Genomic DNA, 17,353 nt, shown 5'->3' on the forward strand with positions numbered 1-17,353 from the left:
CAACAAAGGATGCAGAAGACCTGGTTACGCGGAAGTCCTGATACATTTCCAGAGTCACCATTGTTTTGCTCCCTGGTTCACTAACAGTGCAGTCATTCCACTTGACTTTTAAATGGGATTCCTCTCCATCCAGGTCTCACCCTCTTTAGAACATCTACTAGCTGCAGTGACATCCCAAGAGAAGCATTCTCCTACTTGGCTTTTCAAGCTCAACCTTTTCACGACACCCCAGTTAATTAATATCTGCCCTGGGTCAGCCTGGAGGAAAACGCATTGAGCTTGGAGATTTCCATTTTAACACTGAACTCCGTGAAGGAGCAAGGCAAATTTATACCAGTGGGCCTAATTGCTAGAGAGGTAATTCTGCAAAGATGGAAATCAGCTGAAAGATTAACACTGCTCTACCAGCTTGAGTGCCCTGGCTAACAGAGAGAAAATAATGTTTCAATTAAATGAAAGGATACTGAATTAGGGAGATTACTCAGGAGGCTGGTAATGGAATGCAGAGCCTTTCACCTCCAGGTCACCATTACCGATCTGGTCCAGGGCAGTTCTAGACCATAGTTTTGAGGGGCTGATGGTTCACCCCAGCCCTTCCTGTCTGCAGCGCTTGATGAACTGGTCTCCCAACGCCCCTGCATCAGCCCCAAAGGTCGCTGCGGTTCACTGAAGTGGAGGAGGAAACAAAGCCCCTCTTTGGAGAGGAGGGGCTGGCCGTAAGGATAACCCAGGGCTAAGGCAGCCAACAAGGCCCGCGACAGGGGAATTAGGGTGGGGGAAACGGTTCCAAGCACGGAGCCCCCCAGAGGAGGGGGATCATGTTTCCACCCGCACAGGAGGCAGTTCAGGGCTTCACCTGAATTCAGATCAGGCTAGACGTGGAAGTGGTGACTAAGGTTTGTTCTCTGTGTGTGTCGGGAGGGTGTGGTAGGGAGGAGGGGTTTTGCCCCGGAAGTCAAATCTTCATTAGGCGTCAGAACACGAGGAGGAAAACTGAGTCCTAAAATCACTTCTTGTCACCCACGTGTGGCTATGTCCCAGGGCTTACCTTCTTCCACAAAATATCCCCCAGAGACGGACAAAGTCCGATAGAAGGAGATTAGCTTAATTCCCGATGCCAGTGTAACAAAAACCCGTCCCCATAATGGAACCCATATGTCAGCTGGGGTCCCCCTCTCCTTGATAATCAAGATAAGACTGTCTCAGGCTTTACCTTCCGTAGCTTGTGGGAGTCTTGAAAAGTGCCCGCGATTTCTGCAGATGCTCAGAGGCTGTGCTCTTCCCATCATCTCTGGATCGAAACTCCTGCTTTTCCTGCATACGTTCAGTGTGTAGCGTATCCTCCCATCCTGGACCTGCTGTGTCCAAGAAGATCGAAATGGGAAACTCAGCCCCTTCCTCCGCCTCCACAGTCACTGTGTTATCCCAAGATACTAACATGCACAGAGACTTCATTCAAAATGGGATGTGCGGTGCGGAGGGGAGGACACTGTTTGTTTCACAGCAACCCTCCCCCAGCCTGTTACTATCCAACTGCCTCTCTCTTTTCCCCTTGGCTTTCAAGAGGGCCCCAGCAACCCCACATTCTTATCTCCTTTGCAGTTCTCACTTCCAAAGTCTCTGAGACCACCTCCTTGAGCCCCTTGGCAAAAGAGCCACCAGGTCAGGAATCCACCCTCCAGAGGAGGCGGTTTGGGTTTTAAGAAAATTTTTTTTCCCCTCCCCACAACAGTAATAGACCAGAGAACTATTTCAACAATAGCCCAAGAAAAGGATCTTCCCAGTTCAGTTCAGTTCAGTTCAGTTCTTAGGACATAAAAGAGAAACCTGGACATGTAGGAGCGTTCAAATACACATTGGCAGATTGGGTTCCCCCAGGTAGAAGGTGTACCTAGAATTTTGGCTCCTTGCTGAAGAATTACACGGAATACTGACACAGTGGGGACAGGCTGTAGCCATGTTATTAGATGTGAACGGTCTTTATTCAATCAGTTTGGAAGTAATTCCACATTGATGAACCAAACCTTTAATAAAGACAGTGTGGGGACATTCGGCTCGAGAGGGACTGCTTTGAGCCAAGTGCCTTGGAATGTGTTTCTCATGGTGCAGGGTAGGATGGGGGAGTTCTGTCATTTCACCAGAGAATGCAGCTTTATCATCACCAGCTGCTGGAAAAGTCTAGTCTTCAAAGTTGTCTTCTAGAGGCGTAACTGTGATAAGTATAGTTTTTCTCTTTCCTATTAAATGTTATAGCAATGTACACACTAAGCATAAGATGTTGCTTAAAATACCTTAATTCCCACCTAATTCAAACCTTTATTTTACAAATAAGGAAACTGAGGCCCTAGGAGGCTGGTGGCCCTGGGGCAGGAAAAGGGAGGTTTTCTCCTCGTATGCCCATGTTCCCATCCCCTGGGTCTCATGAACTAATGCCTTGTAGATTTATAAGAGCAAAAATGATGTTTGGGTCCTGGGGAACGACAGCAAGGAGGATTTTTTAAACATATGCTTAAGTATTCTGTGTCCTTGATTCGATGGGAGCTGTAAGAGGACAGGGGAAAGCTGACCTATAGATCACTGGGATAATCCAGCTGGGCCAAATAAGACAGCTTTTCATTAGCTGGGTACTTTGTTGTAGCTGGGATATTTTTATTCTGGTAATGGAGAGATAGATATGGCCTCTGGGAACAGTTCTTGGAAATTGTACTTTCTCCAGATGCTCCATTTGGGTGTGGGACAGATTGGCTTCAAGGCCAAGAGCAACAAACATTACCACAATCCCACTGGTCGGAGAGTGGAGGATCTTCAAAGGTCTGGAGGTTTGCCACGAGACCCTTGGGTTTTTGTCATCAGTCTCTACAGCAACCTTCAAATTCCTAGGACAGCAATAGCTGTCGAAGTCGATGGGCAACAGAGCGTGCTCAGGCGGGAGCGAGGCACGCTGTTGAGCTCTGGTGGTTAATGCCCCTCTCTGGACACTCAGTCCATCAGGCTGCAAGACAGGCATTTAGTGAGGTTAGTCATTTACCTAATGGTTCCCCAGCACCCAGTGGGAGGTCAGAAAGTTCCTCCTGCCCTGGTCTGCCACACTTACTGGCAGAAACTGGCCAAACGGAAAATACCTGGGAGTATTTTTAACTACGAAATCCGGTTCTGATAAGTCATTATGTCCATAAAGCCATCCAGTATGAATTTTTATTGAATCTTTTCCAAAGCACACTTGGAAATCTCGAGTTTGGAAGTGGGGAGGATGAGTAAGTCAAGACATCCACAATCTATTATATTGGCAAATCAACATCAGTGGTAGATATGTATGAAGGTCCACACACTGGAAACACAGATACAGTGTGGAGAGTGGAGAGTTCCCACTCACGTCTGTATAGCAAGTCTGTGGAGAAACAGCACACACAAGTCCGTAAGAAACAGCCTCTATGTGCAGCAAGATATGTGCTCACAAAACACTCCATTCTAGTTAGTGTCGCAAACTGTCAGCAGATAATTGCCCTCTTTCCTGCCTGACTTTCACATGCAGCAGACCCTCATGGTCTGTGGGCACTTGTCTTAATTTGGAAAAATCTGAATTCCAGGATTTGTTGCCAAAGAAATGTTCTTTTGCACGTTTTAAGAATACACTTATCTGTGTATTTCAGTAAACTCATTTGCAATTTGAACTTACTTTAATTGAGGTAAGGTTGGTTTATAACAGTATATATGTTTTATGTGTACAGCATTTATATTTTGACTTCCGTATACACTATCGTGTGCTCACCCCTAGAAGTTTAGTTTCCAGCTGTCACCATACAATTGAGCCCTTTACCCATTTTGTCTTCTTCCTCACTCCCTTCCCCTCTAGTAACCACTACTCTGTTCTCTGTATCAATATTTTTGTTTGGTTTGGTTTGTTCATTTTTTTAATCCTACATCTGAGTGAAATCATACAGTATTTGTCTTTCTCCATCTGACTAATTTCACTAAGCATAATACCCTTAAAGTCCATCCATGTTGTCACAAATGGCAAAAGTTTGTTCATTTGTTCTTTTTCATGGCTGAGTAATATTCTATTGTGTATATATACCACTTCTTTATCCATTCATCTGGTGATGGACAAGATATAGGTTGTTTCCATATCTTGCCTACAGTAAATAATGCGGCAATGAACACAAAGGTACATATATTTTTTCAAATTAGTGCTTTTGTAATATATTTAGATAAATATCCAGAAGTGAAATAGCTTCATCATATGGTTGTTCTATCCTTAATTTGGGGGGAAAACTCCATGCTGTTTTCCATAGTAACTGCACCAATTTTCATTCTTATCAACAGTGTATGAGTGTTTCCTTTTCTCCACCTTCTCTCCAAAATTTATTATTTCTTGCTTTTTTGATCATAGATATTCTAATGGGCATGAGGTAATATCTCATTGTGGTTTTAATTAGCATTTCCCAAATGATTAGTGATGTTGAGCATATTTTCATGTGCCTATTGGCCATCTGTATATCTTCTTTGGAAAAATGTTTTTCAGATTCTCTGCCCATTTTTTAATTGGGTTGTTTGTCTTTTGTTGTTGAGTTGTATGAGTTCTTTATATATTTTGGACATTGATCTCTTTCTGGTTATACGGTTATGCAATTTGCAAATATCTTCTCCCATTGGGTAGGTTGTCCTTTTGTTTTATTGATGGTTTTCTTTGCTGTGCAGAAACTTTTTAGTTTTATGTAGTCCAATTTGTTTATTTTTGCTTGTTTCCCTTGCCTGAGGAGACATATCCAGAAAGATATTGCTAAGACTTATGTCAAAGAGTCTAGTGACTTTATTTACTTCTAGGATTCTTGTGTTTTAGGTCTTACATTAAAGTCTTTAATCCATTTTGAGTTCATTTTTGTGTATGTTACGAGAAAGTGGTCTAGTATCATCCTTTTGCATGTAGCTGTCCAGTATTAATTTTAAATTTCTCCTTTGATTTCTTCACTGGCCCAACAGTTGTTCAGTAGCATGCTGTTACAGTCTCCACGTACATGTGATTGTCCAAGCTTTCTTCATGTAGTTGATTTCTAGTTTCATACCGTCCTAATCTGAATTTGAAAATATTACTCATCCTTAAACATGGACTTGGTTGACTATTATACCAGCCATTTATAATCTAATTTAAATTCTTTTTTTAACATTTTTTATTGAGTTACAGTCATTTTACAATGTTGTGTCTTAACGTACTTTTCAGTGATATAAAAATAGATCTCGTCCTATTTTCTACTCAAAGATGTATCGATTCCACTGAGTCTGTGACTCTGTTTCCCTGCTTTCATTGCACTTCTAACTGGTTTTTATCTTTCTACTTGACATACTTTTTTCTTTCTTTCCTTTTTTTTTTTCTTTGTTTGTTTTCTTTTACTTTGTTTGTTTTGTTTTTTGAGGAACAATTTAAAATTGAGCTGAGATCATTTAAATGAAGATTGTCAAAGCCAGTTACGGACTGACCGGAAATGACAGTTGAAGATTGGATAGATATGATGTATTAGGAGTTCTCCCTCACAAAGAGGATGCATTTTTCCCAGTTTTTCTTATGAAGAAGACAGCACAACTTTTCTATAGTTCACTTATTTTTAGATAGGCTGATGTGCTGAACTGAAGGACTCACTGCTTTTGTCATTAAGTCACCACAGATGTTCCCCTGAAAAGAGAGAAATAGCCCTGCTGAACTGGTTTGAAGAAGAGGATAACAGGCAACTAGGACTTGGTCTGGTCTGATGGCTGTGTAGTAAATGCCACGACACAGTCTGCTGTCATAGTGAACACCCAACCAATGGAATGGCTGCATTGCTACTCCGAGCGCTGAACTCCATCACTTCCCAGAGGCCAAGGGGGAACAGACCACTGACGGCAAAACATCACAGATGTTAACACACATGCATGTTCACGTCTGACCTAAACATTTTGGCCAAGGAGATCACTTAAAACAGGGCTCCTATTTCATGTTCATAAAGTATATTTTCTTCACCTCAAAGTTCAGAGGTGTTGGAAAGCATGTAGGATCAAGACTCAGAAGATCTGCATCTAGTCTGGTCCGGCCAATACTAGTTCCATGATTCCTGGTTGGATAGAGTCAACATCTCCATCCATGACACAGCTCCTGGGAGAGGCAAGGCGTTGGTGCCTGGGAGAGGGAAGCTTTTGATTTGCCTTTTGGGTTGTTGGTCTGTCAGAAAAAGATGTTCATCATCCTGAACCCTCCCTTGTGCCTCCCTGTTTCTCCATTTTGCCAGCCTCGAGTCTTTCCTTGGCTATCTATAAACACAGAATTCTAAAGTGATAGGCTTTCAGGATATATTGCACTAATACATCATCAGCATTGTCATTATGATATATTAACACAATGCATCATCATAGACCTGTCAGAGCCATGATTTATGACTCAAAAATGTGTTGTGGGACAGGGAGACATCAGGGACCCCACTGACTGAATGCTTGTTTATTTTTACACTTAAGGGCTTTGAAAGTAAGCTTCAGACTACTTTTCCTCAAAGAAGAACCAGGGGAAGACTTTGAAAAAAGGACTCCATTCCAAAACACTGGAGGGGCCAGTGGGTCACACTTAAGATATGAAGGTTTATGTTTTCCCAGACCATTTTAAGTTCAGAATCAAACTTCTATACTCCCAGTCATTTGGCTCCCACTGGAAGAATCTAGCCCTTTCCATGTCTTTCCACCCCTCTCTTTAGAACTCCCTTAATAGTTAAGTGTGTGAGGTGTGGTAGGAAAGGTATACATTAGAGGCTTTCTTTTACTGCCAAAAGAAATAAGGATAGTGTTATATTTTATGAGAGTAATAAATGCGATTATGCAGGGAAAATTTGCTTGCAAGGTAGCTGGGACTGGCATTACACATTTTCTTTCTGAGCATTAACATCTTCCATAATGTTCTCAACAAAGTATTAAGCACATACTGCATGAAAAGCATTGAGCCCCGTGCCAAAAGAAAGGCAGAAGACGTGAAGCCATTGCAGAGAAAGAAAGAGGAAAAAAAGAAAAAAAGGTACAAGAATTAAAGTAAGCTAAAAAGAAATACTGTATCACTTAAATTATAATAACCCCAAGTAAATGACTGAGATGGAAGAAGATTCACCAGGAAAGGCTTCTTTCTGGACAAGGTGAGTCATGGGGCAAAGTTGGAAGGGCAGACATTAGGGAAGAGATGAGAGGATTGTCTGACTATCCCCAACTCTAGGATGACAAGTCTTTCCAGACTACAGTCACCCCTCGGCATCTGTGGTGGACTGGTTCCAGGACCCCTGCAGAAACCCAAATCCATGGATGCTCAAGTCTCTTGCATAAAATGGCAGAGTACAGTCGGCCATTAGTATCAGCGTCTGTGCACCTCCCCTCATTTGTTCCCCAGAGCCTGGCTTCTTAAGAACTAAGGGACACTGTGGCTGGAGTCTGCGAACTTGGATTGACTCAGGTCCTCTCTGCATAGCTCATCTCCACCCTTCAATGTGTCTAGCCAACACCATCACCACTTTCATAAATGACAAAATCTGTAATGATCAGGAAGGTAGAAAGTGCCTTTGGCCAAAGATTATTATTGGATTCAAGGATCTGGGGCATGGCCCCAAACTTGGCAGATCAGAGCAAATGTCACCTTAAGGATTTTTGTACACCATGACACATTTTTTCTTACTGGAAAAAAAAAAAAAAGCCTACTACAATTACAGACTGGTTCATCCAGGCTTATTCATCTCCACATCTGGGGAGCCCGGAAATGTAACTAGTAGAGAATTCACTCACAGGAGAAGCAGGGAATTTGCCAAGAGTTTGTTAATCCCAGGGTTTATTTTTTTATCCAAATGTAAAGGGAGTTTGCAAACTGCTTCAGATTAACCAGGTCAAGTTGTATATTTTATTAACTTTAAAACATTTGTTAAAAAGTTCTTTTCACATTAAAAAAAAAAAAAAAAAGGCCTAGGGTTAGACAGAGGTAGTGAGAGTGAAGGGAGGTTGTCTGCTTAATAAATGTTATAAAGGGAGATGTGTCAGCTGCTTAATTTCCACTTTCTGGTTTCAGCCAGAAACAGCTGCAAAATATCTGTTCTAACTCAAGTCTTTTTATGACTTTCACTAACTTCTTATTAAAAAAAATGCCCTGTATTGATTTTCTAAGGAATCTCACCACCATGGAGAGAAGAAAGGACATATATGAGCACTTTATGCCTCGTTCACCACCACAGATGAATCAAAATCTTCAGGATAACTTGGTTATTGGCTTCAGGCATTTCTGTTTTCCTGCTATATTTTCCAGAAAAGCAAAATTACTCAGTTTTCTCCTATGTACTACATTAGACTCACAGAAATGGCTGCCATGATTAAAATTCATCAATGGAGCCCAATTGTCCCCAAGATGACATCTGAGCTCCCCTACATGCATTCAAAAGTCTTCATGACCTAGTCTGTCTTTACCTCTCCACCTGTATCCTCCACTATTTCCATATCTTAAATTCTAAATTCTTGCCATACTGAACTATTAATGGTTCACACCTGGCCAGCCTCTCTCTTGTCTCCCAGCCTTGCCCATGCTGTCCCTCTGTCTTCTCACCTCGGCTCCCCCACATTTTGTCTGGCTCAGTCCTCATCCTCTAAGTTTCAACTTGGGCATCGTGTCTCCCAGGATGCTCTCCTCATCACCTTAAGACAAGGGCGAGCTGCCCCATCTGTGTGCTGTCATGTCAAAACTTGCCTGGATTTTTCCAGTACTGATCACACTGTAGTGGAATCATCATACTTGGACCCTTGTCCCTGCACAGACAATTGGCCCTTCAGCTTCAGACTCCATCTCAGTCTCAGTTATATCTCCCCGTATCTAGCATAGTGCCTGGAAAATATTTATATGATGCCTCATATAAATATCTGTTGAGTAAGTGAGCGCAAATAAGTGAATATTATATATATACACACACACACACACACACATATATATATATAAAAATTGCATGTCCTGCTGCAAAACTTGCATTGATTTATATGATATTGTAAATATATTAAAGTATTGCAAATGTTAGCCACTATATATAAAAATAGGTATTCACAATTTCTTCTGTATAGCACAGGGAACTATGTTCAGTATCTTGTAATAACCTTTAATGGAAAAAATATGAAAACGAACATACTTATGTACATGAATGACTGGGACACTGTGCTGCACACCAGAAATTGACACATTATAACTAACTGTATTTCAATTAAAAAAAAGTTCTTTACACATTAGCAAGATTTTGACTCCAATACAAAGCCTTGGATACAGCAAATACTCAATCCGTACTGGGCAATTGACTAATAGAAGCTCTTTGTGTCCAATGGAACAACTGACATCTTTGTTATGCAGAACCAAAGACCATGCCTAACTCAGTAAGCCATGTTGCTGCTATTTGTATCATGTTGGAACACTGAAATCTTACATTCTTTTTTTTTTTTTTTTCAGTTGAGCCAACTTAAACATAGGCTCCTTGGGTATTTACCGCCTTGTTCAAGAATTGGCTCACCATAAGGAAGATTTTGATCTAGTGTAAGGTATATTTTAAGAGACTCCCCAAAAAGCACAGTTATCCCTTTTTTGCCCCTCTTAAATCACTGCCCTGAAATGTCTCATCAGCATTTTACCACGTGAGCTCAGGGATTTATCTCCATGAAAATGTTGGTAGCCCCTGGCAGAGAGGTTCTTGGTCGGTTTAGTCATCAAGACCCTGACGTTGGCAACATCACTCCAATCTCTCTTGAAAGTTCTTAGGTGGATCTGTATCTTGATTAAGACCCCTGGAAGGCTAGACAACGAATGCAGTAGCAGGCAGTGTCTGCAAAGCCATGACCACACAACACCATCTGGCAGAGAGCACAGTCTAGGGAAGTGGAGTCTGGGCTGGGCAAGGCTTGACAAGGAGAGGATTCTCGGAGAATGCTGGCATGATTGCCCTGCCCGAGTATGGTGCCGTAGAAGCCTGTGAGCGTCTAGGGAGCAGTCTGGGGATACTGATGCCTGGAGTAGAGTTGGACCTTCAAGGGGACAGACAGAAAATGAAGGAGGGAGGAGGATGAAACACAAGCTACACAGACTTTACAGTTTTTCCTTCTACGCCTGAACCAGAGGTGGCATCTGGGAAACAGCAATGCTAACCCCGGTAGCCACCTTCAGCTAACATAAGGGTATCTTCATAGCTCAGTGGAAGGAGTGGGGGCATTTGAATCAGAAGGATTCAGGCTCCCTTTTCTGGTTATATGGCCTTGGACAGGTCATCTCAAAGACTCAGTTTTTCATCTGTAAAACAGGAACGGCAGTGCTTGCTCTGAAAACCATTCTGAGGATGAGAGGTAGTATCTGTCTCACAAGTGGTGCTTATTAAGTTTCCTTCCCCGTCAACAGGACTGCAATGCCTTTTCGGTCTGGCATTTAATTCTGAGCTATCGTCACCGTTAGCCAATAGAATGCTCTTAGAGCATTTTTCTCTAACAGGAGAGGGGAAAAAGGGAATACCTAAAGTTGAGACCTCCTAGATTTAGAGGCACCTGTTGCCAACACTAGAAAGTGAGCTCCATCTTCCTCATGTCAAAGCCATTGGAAGGAAAATGTGAAAATTCAATTAGTTGTAAGTTCTGTCTCCAAAAATCCAGGTATTTGGCCATGTGGGAGAAACAGTATATGACTTGATGACTTTTTCATTTGTCCTCCATGTGGCTTGGCCTCTTAGAGGAACAGTCATCAGTATAGATACCAACGTCATTTTGAGTCTCCAGGTTTTCTGTTCTCATCAGCCTAGATCACGGGCCAAACTACTGACTCACTCTTGCCCCCTCCAGAGGTCCAGGCGGATGCGTTTGTTAATATCCTAATGAGTCTTTTTGCTCCATTTCAGAGCAGGTTTCTTTCAAAAGAAGGTTTTAAAGAAATCTAGATTTTGTGAAGCAGCAATTAATCTATTTTGCTAACTTCCGTTGGACTATTTTAAAATTCTGAATGATGATATTCTTCATGAATTATCACTGTTTTAAATGCATCTTACACTTTCTGAGCACGTTTGAGATGTCTCCGGCCAAATCACACATAGAATTGCCAACAGTTAAACAGGTTTTTTTTTGTTGTTGAGATGAGTCAGAGAGAAATGAATCGAAGACCTTCAAAGCTGAAGGAACCCCAGATTTTCTAGCCCAATTCTTCATTTTACAGGCAAAGTTGAGAGGTGAAATGATTTGCCCAAGGTCACATGAATAAGTTATGGAAAAACTGGGATTGATCTCAGCCCTTCTAAGTTCAGCTTCCTTCCTCCTAAAACAGAAGCAAAAATCTGAAAGGTTTGAAAGAAGCAATAGCTAGCTCAGTCATGAGAAGCTACTGAAAGGAACTGGGATGGGGGTGCACCAAGGAACTGTTGACAGCAGTTTCAAAGAATAGAGGGAAGCTGTTCATTAGTAAGTAATGGTGAGCAAGAAAAAGGAGCACGCCTGACAATTCTAGGATTCCAGGGGATGTCTTACACTGATGCAGGTGGTTCACAATTAGGGATGATTTTGTCCCCCAGGGGATATATCTGGCATTGTCTTGAGAAATTTCTGGTTGTCACAATTTGGGTGTATGTCAGAGAAATGCTACTAGCAACTAGTGAATGGAAGCCAAGGATGCCGCTAAAGATTCTACAGCACACAGGGTAGATCCTTACAGGGAATGATAATCTGATCCAAAATGTCCCTGATACCACGGTTGAGAACTCCTGGGCTAATACATGCCAACTGCATCAGAACCAGCATTGGCTCTTATAACTCTTTACTGTCCTGAAATGAAATCCACAGGAATGATTGTCTGCATCCGTAACTAAACACAAAGAAGACATAAAAATAAAACAGTTTATAAGAAATGTATCTGTAGTTCAGTATATAAATTTCAGAGACAGGTACATGAGCGGGTGCTTGCACCTACTCACTGAATCGTCGTTAAGAATAAATGCTATGTATGGAGGGCTGGTAGCCGTGCACGTACCACAAAAGCTTTTGCTGACAATGACGTGACTTTCTGAAATGGCGAACAAACCTTGATAAAGCTTTGAAAAAGTGAGATAACCTATCTCACTAATTTTGCTGTCAGTATATATTGAGATCGTGCAAAGATACTCTCCACTTATTTGCAGAACAGAGTAGGTGTCCAGTGGGACATCCAGAAAGGCAGGAGGCGGGTCACGGGCCAGGGCTTACTCTGTAGGACTCTCCAGCACGTTGTAGGGCATGTAACGTCCCTGACCCCCACCTGGTAACTGCCAGCTGCACAGCCCAAACGCTGTAACAGTCTAAATCCACCCTCACGTACATTTCTAAAATGCTTTCTGAGCGGACAGCACTTCCCCCTTTAAACATCAATAATCTGGACAAGAATGTAAATGTGTACGTAACATAAGGAAGTCTAATGATTGAATATAAAGCAGCTTTTTAAAGGGTAACTTTTGGGCAGTAAAAATGGAAATTGTCATGCATGCCATTAGATTATAATTAGAACTTCTTTGGTAAGTTTTAATAAAACTCCAAATTGACTCCTAAAACTTCTTGTGCCCATGTTCTTTTTTTCTCAAAACAAAACAAAAAAAAAACCCACATAGCACCTATTTTTCAATAATAAAAAATGGTGGTTTTTCTGATGATCTTACTTCCAAATGTATATTTTTTCTTTAAAACATGTTTCTTTTTAATGAAAGAACTTCAGGTTTTATTTCTGAGTAATCCCACAGTTCTTAGTTACGGCCACGACAGGAAAAACAAAACAAACAGCATCAACAAAAGCATCCATTTTCCGAAAAACTGCTGCTTAAATGAGTGATCAACGTAGTAATTTCTCTCCCATTAGAATGGACGTGTGTGTGGGTTCTAACAGTGCAGGGAGGGGCTATATTTCCACGCCGTAATAAGGTTTTACAACAGCGTCAACTCAGCAGTTGATTAACTTCTGTTTTTCAAGCCAAGACACTATTTAAAAAACACCAAATTGTTACTGATTCTCAAATTCTTAAGCAATGTACGAACTGGAAGATTTAAGTGGTCACTTCAGTGTCTAAAAAAAACGAGCTGGTGGAGGAGAATATTTTCTAGGTCTTTTACTGATTCTTGACCAGATGGATTTAAATCTTACTAAAGACAAATCACTGACATCATCTTAAACCATGGCGCAAACATGCGCATGTGCTAAAGTAGAGGGTGGGAGAGTGGACGAGCTCTTGGGGTTTGTAGGTTATTTCTACTCATAATCCTTCACCCAGAGCCACATCAATTTTATCAGCTTTATTTGTATACTTCCACAAGATTTGGTTCCAACAAAGGATTTCCCCATCTAAAAAAAAAAAAAAAAAAAGAAAATTTGAAAACCACAACCCTAAGGGAAATTAGGCAGTAGAAGTAAAGAAATATAATATAGGTCAAATTTCATCACAACAAATATTACTGTGACAAAAATCCCTATATAGCCCAAGACTTCTGAGCCCTAGGCAATAACCCATGTGTCTTAAGAAATATGCAGTGCAACAAAATAGAAGAATCTAGACAATCTTCTTATTACAATGGCCTTTGACCTGTATTCTTTGCTTGGTGGAAGAATGAATCTTTAAGTTGGAATTCAGCATTGCTAGTTTCCTCTAGGTAGAGCCATCTCCTTTTCAGTTCCCTTGATATCTGCCAAACGTTTATGGGGAAATAAAAGATCTGAGTGGTTAAAGGCCACACCTAGGTGTGTACTCCCTAAATTCTAATTACTACTCAACTCCAATTCCAATAACAGGAGGAAGGATCACGACAAAAGGAATATTGAGGCCCCATATGATAGGGACAGCTGGTTGCCACCCAATGCCCATTTTCTCTTTCTTGTTATCCAACACCTGATTTTTAACCTGCATACACTGGCATCTGACGTACAGTCTACGTTTTCCACCCTTCCTTGATACTAAATATGGCTAACAAAATTTTAAAATGCTGTGTGGGTCTTCAGAGAAGTTCACTTAAAAGGAGCAGTCTTAGCACAAAAGAGCTGCCAACTTCTTTTCTGTCTCTAGAAGTCAGTGATCATGGCTAGGACTTCCACTGTCATCTGGGAAAATTAGTTGTCCTTGAAGATGCAAGCCATGAGTTGTGAAGCAGAAAAACAGAAGAGTCTTGAGTTCCTAGTGCTTTTGGAGAGCCACTAAATAGCCCTGGGCTGTCTGTCTCTGAACCCTCTCTTGCACAAAAGAAGAAGTATTTGTTTGACTTATCCATGGCTTTGAGATTCTGTTACTAGCAGCCAAATCTAATTGATACATCATCCTATCCTAAGCAGTGTATCCTTCTTCCCTGTGCACCGCGGGATTATATTGCTTCTATTATCTATTCAATCAAAATATACTATGTACCTTTATTACGTATCAGGACCTGTGCTGAGACTTAAAGTTTTAGCAACTGAGATCAATAAGACATGCACTTTTCTTTCATGGAAATATCTCTTATTCGTCATTCTAATAGGCAACATGATATCCTTAAGGGAGATTATAGGGCCATCCTAAAAAAAATGCCTTAAAATTCTAACGGAGCTTGTCATGTGCTGGTTTTATTATATTTTTTTTTACAATTTACAATTGCTTTCAGGTTCATTGAAGTATCATCAATACAATAAACTGCACATTTTAAGGCCATAATTTGATAAGGTTTGAAATACACATACATCCATGAAACCATCACCACAATCAACATAGTAAATACATCCATCATCCCTACACGACTCCTTGTGTGCTTGACAACCCTTCATATCCACCCTTCCCACCTCCAATCTCATCTTCATGCAACCACTAATCTGTTTTCTTTCCCTGTATATTAGCTTGCATTGCACTTTATAAAATTTTGTATCAATGTGCTAGTTTTTTTTTTTTTAACCAACAATTCTGATGGAAAGGCTCATGGCTATACACTAGCATGTTTTGCTCAGTCTAGAGATATAATCTATTTTCTGGATTTCTAAGATGGCAAGCTATTCTGTCATTATTTCCCATGATTTATGGGACTTTATCTGAGGTTAGCTACATACAGATAAGAAAAGAGGAATCCTTGGTGTCCACCCTTTCAATTATATGCACGGTCAATGATAAATATTTTTGTTTGTATGTATGGGTGGATGCCAAAGTGAGACTTACACATATCACACGATTGCTGGAACAGGGAAGTTACTAACAAGGATTCCCATTTAATTCAGGATTCTTACTGGCTTCTAGATGCTCTCTTTGTCTTAGGGCATAGTGTGTGCACATGCGCACGCACACACACACACACACACAACAACTTTTTAAAAGAATTTCAAATGTTACAAGTACATAGACTTTTTAATGATAGCATATATTTTCCCTTAATTATTTCAACTGTGTCTTCGACATACAAATTAACACTCAGTTCAACTGATAAGAAGCCAAACATTTCCTAGTAATTGTGGGATACAATTTCTCGAGACATTGTTGAAAGTACTTCTTTAAGGAAAAAGAATCCCTTATACCACACAATAAAGCTCTGGAAATTGAAAGACGTCTAACTCCTATAGGTTTCCAGCTCTGGAGGGCTGGCACAGTGCCAAGTTAGGAAACGCTATTTGAGTGGATTTGATTCAAACTCATAAAAGATCCCATCCCATGTCATGGGGGAGGCAACTTAAGAAAGCCCCTTTGTAAGTGGCCACAGATCATCATGTGTGACCCTACCTCCACCCAGACTTGCTGCCTCTTTCGGGTCATTAGCCACCGATGACTGCTACTGATGACTACACAGTGCCAAAGACAGTAGACAAGGGGGAAAGTAAACTTTTAAGAGTCCCTGCTCTCGAATCTTTTTCCCTTCCTACTCTTGGACCCCATTCTGAATTCCTCCAAGTGGTGTTGTTTAGATGTTTGGATTAGACTCTGGTTTTGCCAACATCGCATCTGTTTTCTCCCTCCACGAAAGGAATCAAGTGTAGGGTGGAAACAGCTCATTGCCTATGTAAGAAGATAGGTCCCTGCAAACCAAGACAGAGCCAAAACCATTAAGCCATTCGGTTTCGTGTTCTCATGTTTCAGAGCTCTCTTATTCACCCGCTGCAGTGGGAGACTTTCTGACGTGCTCCTGACCTCTCAGGGATAAGTAACTGGCACCTCAGCCCCGTGCCGTTAACACACAAGGCTTTTTGTTCAGTCTAAGGGCGGTGCTGCCTCACCTTGTGGTCTGGGCTCATGTAGGGAACAAATTAGATGGTGTGATTCAAGGGGTACTGAGAAATTCTCTCCCTTCTCCTCCTTTTCCTATCACCCAGCCACCACCTTACCAAATACTTAAAACATCTCCCAGATCACTGACTGCCGGCTGATCACCACGTCCTCTTGAATGGTCAAGAGGACAAATGGAATCCACACGGGGAATGCTGACCATTCACGGGATGCTACCCGATTAAGTGGAAATACACAGGATAAAGATGCCAGTTGTGCATCTTCAGCTGCTGGCAGTCTCCCAACCACATCCATCGCTTCTTTGATTCTTTCACCACATGTAGAAAGTGCTCAGTAATCATGTCTACCTGACAAAAAAGAGATGTAAAAAGAGTGCATGGAACACTGACTGGCGAGCTCTCACTTAGTTTGCTAGACATAAAGGGACTGAAATCCCTCCTGACTGAATACTCAGTGTGATATTTGACCACGTTCACCATAAATTCTCTTCCAGTCAATTTCTAACCCTAATTCTCTTCGTTTTGTCCACAACGTCTTTCACGTTCCTCTTTAGAGTTCTAAACACACATCTCTGAATGTCTCTGGACCCACATGAGCAAAATAATCAGATTCCTTTTTCAAAAACAGAGTGTGTCCCAGCTCACTCGAGTAAAGCACGACAGTAGGGCAGCTGCAGGGGCTGTGGACTAGGACTCGAGATGTGGAGAGCAGTTTTGGCCCTGCTGTCCTGAGGCCACCACTACTGGGGGCAGCCACACAATTTCATGTTCCAACAGGACACTTCCGAGTGTGAGACAAAGGTGTTAATAAACATTAAGCTAGAGCAACAGGTGTATACTGAGCTAACCAGGACATAAGCTCACCTGAGAATCTAGGCAAGTCAACCTCTCTGGGAACTTCAGTTCCGTTATCCACAACGCTGAGAGCAAGACCAGATCACCTGCGTGGTTTCCTCAGCGCTAAAGCATTTAGTCAACAGCCAGTCTTCATTTTATTCCTAACTTCTCAACTACATTTAAAAATAGGAATACATACTTTCTGTTTTTTCACTTCTCTTACATCTCTATTCAACGTAAATTTCTGGCCACGCAAAATCCTCTTGGAGATCAATTTCAGGGGAGTTA

At 41.4% G+C, this 17,353-nt stretch overlaps 1 long non-coding RNA gene across 1 annotated transcript in view; it reads right to left on the reverse strand.

Moving 5' to 3' along the window:
- Positions 1–671: 671 nt before the first annotated feature.
- Positions 672–17,353, reverse strand: part of LOC116157505 (uncharacterized) — a 67,003-nt gene continuing 50,321 nt past the window's right edge. The window contains exon 3 of the long non-coding RNA XR_010384026.1: positions 672–1,358. This is a non-coding gene — a long non-coding RNA (uncharacterized LOC116157505). The remainder of the gene's footprint in view (positions 1,359–17,353) is intronic.

The sequence above is a fragment of the Camelus dromedarius genome, chromosome 15 (assembly GCF_036321535.1).
Source record: "Camelus dromedarius isolate mCamDro1 chromosome 15, mCamDro1.pat, whole genome shotgun sequence".
Taxonomy (NCBI): Eukaryota; Metazoa; Chordata; class Mammalia; order Artiodactyla; family Camelidae; genus Camelus; species Camelus dromedarius.